Below are 7,908 nucleotides of genomic sequence, written 5' to 3' on the forward strand. Positions count from 1 at the left end.
GAGTAAGTAAACAGAATTCCTTTTAGTACATATATGTTAAGTGAATAATTTTAAATTTACTAGAAAAATTGTTTTCTGCCAAGAAAAGACAATTATTGCGAAGCAATATTGCAAAGNTTTTTTTTTCGCTTTTTTTGTTTGCTTTCTCTCCAGAATACAAGAAGCAGCGACGTCTAAATTACGAAAATACGAGCTATCCGGCCGACGGATCAAAAATACGGAAAATCTTATTTTCTATGCGTGAAATCGGAGAAAATAGCTAATATAAGTAAACATGCGGAAGGATTAGCAGTTAGGACGTAGTTTGAATTTTCTGTTTTTCTTCGAAAATCGTAAATAAATATATTAATTTGACTTCAACGACTGAATTTTTTTTAAAAAAAAAAACGGGATATTTATAAATAAATAAATAAAAAAAACGAAACTTTTAGAGAATCTGAGTTTTTGATAAAAAGGCTGAAATTCGATAGAAAAAAGCGAAAAAAATCTCATCCCTGTATAAAGGACAACCAGTTTTATCCCAAGGAAATGATTTTTAGAGAAACTTCAGAGGGAGGAATGAGGACTTCAATAATTTCGCTCCGCGGAAAATTAAATTCCTCATAAAATATTTTAACTTGTGCAAAAAAAAATTTCGGCGGAAATTAGCGGGAAAAATGGAAAAATCTGAGAAAAAGCGGAAATCCGCGAAAGAATCTCATCCCTGATTATTTTAAAATCTACATTTGTGTTCACGGGAAATGTGATGTTTAAGGCGTTAATGGATGGTGTTTTCTACACTAGCGAACGCAGCAAGCTCCATATCGCCTATACTTTCGGGTTACTGTTTCCGGTGTATTTTAAAGCCATTTGGTTTGCAATGTGATCATTGTGTTTTGAAATTCTTGCAAATGTGGTATTTGATTACTTTTTACTTGTGTTTACAATGTGTTCGCAATGCTAAAGGTGCTAACACTAACGTAAGATGGTGCACAGCTTACAACAAGAACAAACAGCACTAAACAATTGGTAAATGGCGAAATCAGGACTGCCAAAAAAGCGAGTCATTCAAAATCTAGCTACCATGTCACCTTTTTTAACAATATATCTATAAATAACTAAAACTACTTTTTACTTCAAACTCACCAGAATTACTTAATAACATTAATATCTTATAAAATATGGTAGATTTGAGAACAGAAATTATCTAATTTAGTTCTTTTATTGAAAACAAAATTGCCCATTTGAAAATATTGCCTCGCAGAATAAGCTGCAGTAAGCAGTTGCAAACTTTCTAACCGAAACTTAGCGGGTATTGAGCTCGAGATTGTTATTAACACCATCCATTGGATGATGTGATATTCAAGGTGTTTCATAGGTGAAGTTTAAAGGAAATGTGATTCAAACAATTTTAAAAAAAATATTTATATAAAATTTAATTAATAATGTTATAAATTGAACACAGTAAAATAATAGTAGTAACTAAATAATATTGAAATATGATATTTTTATATTACAGATAAACAAGGGGGATGACATTCTTCACACATACATTAAAATAAAATGTATAGCAGGGTTTAAGCTGAGTCTAAAAATTCATTAGCAAAAAAGCTAAAATCTGAAAAAAAGTTTTAGCAAAATGCTAAAATGCCATTAGGCTTATAAAATTACTTTATATCAAACAAGTACTGTAAGTTATCTGAAAAAGAATAGCTTAATGTACAAGAATATCAAAAAGAATACCTATAACAAAAAAAAAAAAAACACATTTATTATTTATCAAAACATTTTGGTTTATAATTAACAATCTTCCTTTCTTTCATGTTTGCCCATTTTACAAATGCTTCTTGAAAGTTAAATGCACTTTCAGGGCCCTCAATATTAATCATTAACAAATTGTTTACATGGTTGATTAACAACCTGTTTCGAATATTAGTTTTAATCAAATTAAGGCAGCTAAAGCCCCTTTCACAGTCAACAGTGTGCATTGGTATTGTTGCACAATACTCTATAACAGAAGTTATTAATGGGTACTGTTCAGACACATCATTGGTATATAAAATCTTGTCTGATCAATCCTTCTTGTTTGATCAAGTTTTTTTCATGGATGTTAGCGTCATGGTTTTTCGCGGAAGCCTTTTTTTTTAATGGAATTTAGTAAAATCCTTTAGCAAAAATGCTTTGTTGAATTTTAGCATTTTTGAGGGGTCTTTTCGCATTTTGCGAAAAAAGCTACCGTAGCGGAAAACCTGATGTATAGTTAAGGTATTCAGTTCTTTTTTTAAAAATTGTGTTGGCATTTTAGAACAAACAGTACAACAAAGAAATTTTATTTTTGAATTGTTCATTGAAAAACATTAATTAATAGTTAGATTAAATACTATGAGATACTTTTGAAAGGCTTAATTATTTTCAATTTGGGGGGCTTAAAATATTATTTTATAATTTGCTTTAAAAAAAATTTAAATCAGGGAAACCAGGTTTTTTCCCCTTTTTTTTTTAAAATAAAAAAAAAATCTTTCTTCCAACCTTAGCGCTTGCGTTAAGTATAAAAATAATTCTGCTAAGTTAAGACAATTAGTCTAATGTAAACTAACCATCTATAAAGCTCAATTTTCATTTTTAAACTGCAATTATGATAATTTATTCTTTTATTCCTAGAAATAGTAATGAGGAAAAAGATAAGTCAGTATTCATTTTTTTTAAATTGTTCAAAGCAGTTCCATACATAAACTTATAATATTTCCTAATCTGCAAGCTACTAACTAGCAAGTTGAATTTTAAGATAGAGTAGATGAAAATAAATATTTTCTTATTATGGTATGGTTTTTGCAGTTATTAAATTATTAGAGAAAAGAGATTAATATTAAACGAGGTCTTCTAATAAGACTCAGATGAAGGCAATTCTCCATAAATCGAATTTGGAAATGAAAGTTTTATAAACTAGAACAAATTAAAAGTATTTCAGAAGACAGTTTTTTTTTTAGTTCAACCTACGATGATACTGAAGTTTCATTTGTATTGTACAGGTAAAAAGTGCTGAACAAAAAAACAATTCAATTTTTTTAACCAACTTTTAAAATTATTATGCCAAAAACTTACTCAAAAAGAAGCAGATGGTGAAGAAAGGAAATTACTTCTTGAAGAGAAAGTCATGAAATTCATTCAAATTAATTATTTTTATTTCAGATAACGAAGTATTATTTCAAATTACTCATTATTACACGATACGGCAGAAAAGCATGGTTTGTTTCAACGAGTAGTTTGTTTATGGTCAAGGTTTATTTATATTTTAGATAGTGCAAAAGGACGAAGAGCTCGGAACTTTAGCTTATAGCTTTCTGTTTCTATTAATGAAGCCTATGGTTGAGGCTAAATCGATAGCTAGAAAAGGATTGAAATTTGGTCCAAGGATTGATTTGATTTGATTTGTTCATTTACGTCGCACTAGAACTTCACAATGGGCTATTGACGACGGTGCCGACATGCCATCACAATTTTGATCTTCCGCAGAGGGGATGGTATCCCCGCTTCGGTAACCCGACGACCTGCACGCGAAGTCGAGCACTTTACGGTAGAACTGTTTAGCGAGGACCACCCTCGGCCCCTACACAGACTGATCTAAGCGGTCACCCACCCGTACACTGACCGCAGCCAGTGATACGTGACTTCGGTGATCTGCTGGGAACCGTGTCTTAACGATCAATCCACTGCGGGTCCAAGGATTGAAAGACAAGTTCACGCTATCCATAACTGGTGGATTTTAAAGAGATAATTATTGGTAGAGATCTTTAGGAGTATTCTGAAATGAACATTTTATTTAGGATCGCAGAATGAAGGAATGATAATTGACTAATATCTTTGAAGGAACTACAACTTCCTCTTTCAACGGCGCCTGAGAGTCGAGAAGGGGAAATTCCCTGCATCCCAAAATTATTGACTTTTTATTGCTTATAAACTATCTACCTTTGATCAATCTGCATTGGGACCGAGGGTTCGTCGGGCTACCAACAAAGGATCAAAATTGCGACAGCAGGACTTTGAATCATCCTCAGAGATGTTTCCCAGACCTTCGCCCATAGCCCAATGTGCAACTTTAGTGTGACGTAAATAAAGTACCTACCTGTTTTATTTGTTTTAGCAAACAGAATTTTTTTTTTATAAGAGCAAACGATTTGTGACGTAAGCAGATATGATTCCACATCATACAAAACTTACTAATGATGCCGCAGCTCTGAGGAATCAAAATTTATTCAATTAAAAAATATTGTTTCTTTAAAAGATATAAACAGACTATCATTCTATCATTTATTATCGTAAAATCGGGGTAAAAACGTAAAACCATATTTCTTAAAAATGTAAAGCTTACGAGATGAATTATAAGAAAAAATTTATATATATATATATATAAATATGTGTGCGTGTGTGTCCCGCAGTGGACTGATCGTTGAGACACGGCTCCCAGCAGATCACCGAAGTCAAGCTCACTGACTGCGGTCAATGTGCGGGTGGGTGTCCACTTGGATCAGTCTGCGTAGGGACCGAGGGTGTGCAGTATTGGTCCTCGTTAAACTGTTCTACTGGTAAGTGCTAGATCCCTCTGCAGAGGATCAAAATTGTGATGGTTTGTCTTCGGATCATCCTTAGGGATGTTTCCCAGACACCGTCGATAGCCCATTGTGCAGCTCTAGCTCGACGTAAATTAACTACTACATATATATATATATATATATATATATTCCGTCCGTCATATAGCTAGGCCAGGAGTTGAATCGGGAGGCTAAAGGTATTTTAAAAGTTAGGTATCAAAATGACTACTGTGTGTAGTTTTCAAGGCGACAAATTAAGATTTATAGTAGTAAATTACGACTAACGGCCACTTATTTTGAACCATGGATAAAACTACAGTTATTAAGAGTCAACTAAAATAGAGATTCGATGAAGTTGAAGCGCTTGGATGTTGGATGTAATGGAACAGATACCGGTTGGAAATGTTCGAAGAATAGAAGAATTTACAGAAAAGCAATGGGACTTTTTGCATTTCATAGAACTGCTATCCCGATTTCTCTCCACGTATATTGACGGAACTGCATCTCATTAATGACGGGTTCAAAACTGGCGCTGACAGTGAAAAACTTCCAGTAGTGTTATTTAAACTTGCCCGACCAGAGTTCGGATGATCTCAAAATGTTAAGTAGCAGTTTGAGATATTTCGTTTCAGTTATCTAACTCCCTTACCAGCTTGAACCCTGGCAAAGCTCTCCGGTTGATCAGTGCAAGCAGAATTTTAACACTGTATACATCCACTTAGTATCCAGATAAGAAGTTCTTGCATATTGTGATATACGTGGCAATATAATGCAAGTTCAAGTGACAGTATACAACTGCTGATGTTGTTCATCACGTGAATGAGATCATTTATAAGTCGAAATGGTTGACATAGAAGTGTCAGGTTGTAGTTTTTTCATCCATCCAGACGAATACTCATCCTGAATACCAGCATCAGACGAATGCCCGAAAAATATTCTTTTTGCAATGATGACTCGTTCTCTTGTTTTCCACCAAGATGAGATAAATAAAATTATTAGCGCTCATAAAGAATAAAATATTCCCTATTCCATGTTATATATGATATGATTCTGCAGCTGAACTATGAAGCAAAGGATTATAGAGATATAATTTTTTGGGAGAAAGTACTAATATATGCACCACCAATCTTAAGAAATGTATCAAGCGATGAGCTCAGAAAAAAACTTTTTCCTCGTGATAATTTAATACCAGACTGGTTCTATACCCCTTTTCCGTGCCAAACAATCGCAATTGAGAGAACAGTGAACAGTGGAACTAGTAGCAACTTTTCGAGTAAGTTAATTTGGTTTTACCATGCTTAATGGGGTAGAATTGCTTGCCGTTGGCCTGGTGAGCCCAAAACTGACTTTGTTTTTAATTTCCAGTTCGTTTTCTTCTTTTGTATACTCTCGGAACGTACAGTCCGCAAAAAAAAAAAAGATATCACCCTGAATAACTTTCGTTCTAATGATCAGATTTTCACGAACTAAGTGTCAATCTTAATGGTTCCTGGGGGTGACCTCAAATATGCTAATTAATTAGTGCTAACTATTAATTAAGTTACGAAATCAGACACAAAAACGTACTTTCTCTGAATAAACATATATTTTTTCTTACATATTTGGATTCTTAACCTTCAAAATATAGGGGGTAGCCGCAATCTGGGAAATATGGTCCCCATAGTTTGGTCAGGAGAGCGATCCAAAGTTCGTACCCCTTAATGTTAATTTCACTTTTTACGTTTTTAGTCATATTTTAAAAACTAATAAAGCAATTCGAAGAAAATTTCACCCAGTCATAAAACTCATTTACCCAAAGATAATTTCACGAAAAAAATAATTTTTAATAATTGTTAATTATTTTTTATTATTTAATTAAATTAAGGATGAAAAATTTTTGAATTATAAGGTATGAATTTTTTTATACCATATTAATCTACATATTTTTCAATTGAAAAATCTAAAGTTTCAACTGTTTTTATTTATTAGAAGCTGAGAAAAATTAAAATTAATTATTTTTAAAAAAATAATTTGGCGACAATGAAGAAATGATTAAATGGAGCGATTAATATTAAAATGTGATAAACTTGCGAGGAACTTGACTTCGCGCGCTTAGCATAAAATTTCATTCATATTTTTTTCGCTAATAATCGTTTGCTTATCTTTTCATTTTTATTTTTTTAAGCTATAAAATACGATGTTTCTTCTTTAGTCGTCTAAAATTCTATTTGCAATTTAGTAAAGAAATTTGAATAAAACATTTTATTGAATAAAATACATTTTATTCAGAGAATGTGGAGTTTTATAAAAGCATGCTTCTGATAGAATATGATTATACAACAGATTGTGCTTCTTTAATGTGATTTTTTTTTATTTTTTTTTTCTCAATAACTGATAAAATTTCAATAATATACATACGAATGAATAAATTTGGAATAAAATATTCATCAATTTCTTGAATATATATTTTATAAATATTAATAAAAATACGCAGTCAACATTTTTAAGCATCTCTCACAACATCGCAAATTTCTCAAAATCTTATAGGGTAAACTAACCAGTGAAGGAATACTTAAGCTTAGCTTGTCTTTAAAAAAAAATCATAAAAATTTCAAAATTTGTAATTTTAGCTAAATGACGTATTTGTTATTAAATGCATGTCGACATATTTGTTATTAAATGCAAATTATGTAAAAAAAATTTAGATAACTTACATAATATTGTTTTAAGCTTTTGGTGGTTTAAATAATAAGTAGTAAGATAACCAAGTGAAGGAACAGTTCTTAAATTGAATAAACACTAAATTTTCCAGTGAATGAACACTTAATTTTGAGAATGTTTGATGCTCGTTAGGAATCCTTAGGCCACACAGATATCTGTCGCCCTGTAGATGCCTGAATTGACGGATGTTAACACAGGCGGGCATTAGGAAAAAAAATCTTTTAAGTTTTCGTGCCCCCATTTCAGTATCTTAAGGGCCTTACGAGCTCTGTTTAAAAAGAGAGTATCATATCAGATATATATATATATATAAGAAAACAAAAATAATCATAGTAGCAGTATTTGGTGGTAAATGTAGCTTATCGTAATTGAAGAATATGCTGTGCGACATTTTATGGTGAATTTGCGAACGTAAGTTTCAGAATGTATCGAAACATGTGGATGCTATTTGCTAATCATCTTTATCCAAAGAAAACCATGTAACGTAAATATCTAGCAAAATGAAGCAATTTTTTAAACAATGAATCATACAATATGCAACATATTATTTCTATATCTTATTCTTAAACATAACATATTTCAATGTTTTTAAAATGCCACTAAACATTCAGCAATTCATTGAGTTATAGAAAAAAGAAAT

At 31.8% G+C, this 7,908-nt stretch overlaps 1 protein-coding gene across 1 annotated transcript in view; it reads right to left on the minus strand.

The window, feature by feature from the left end:
• The window catches only part of LOC107439270 (eukaryotic translation initiation factor 2-alpha kinase 1), a 35,430-nt gene extending 32,142 nt beyond the window's left edge, over nucleotides 1-3,288 (minus strand). The window contains exon 1 of the mRNA XM_016051798.3: nucleotides 3,082-3,288. The gene's annotated coding sequence lies outside the window, so the exon portion shown is untranslated. The remainder of the gene's footprint in view (nucleotides 1-3,081) is intronic.
• Nucleotides 3,289-7,908: the final 4,620 nt, after the last annotated feature.

The sequence above is a fragment of the Parasteatoda tepidariorum genome, chromosome 4 (genome assembly GCF_043381705.1).
Source record: "Parasteatoda tepidariorum isolate YZ-2023 chromosome 4, CAS_Ptep_4.0, whole genome shotgun sequence".
In the NCBI taxonomy this organism is placed as follows: Eukaryota; Metazoa; Arthropoda; class Arachnida; order Araneae; family Theridiidae; genus Parasteatoda; species Parasteatoda tepidariorum.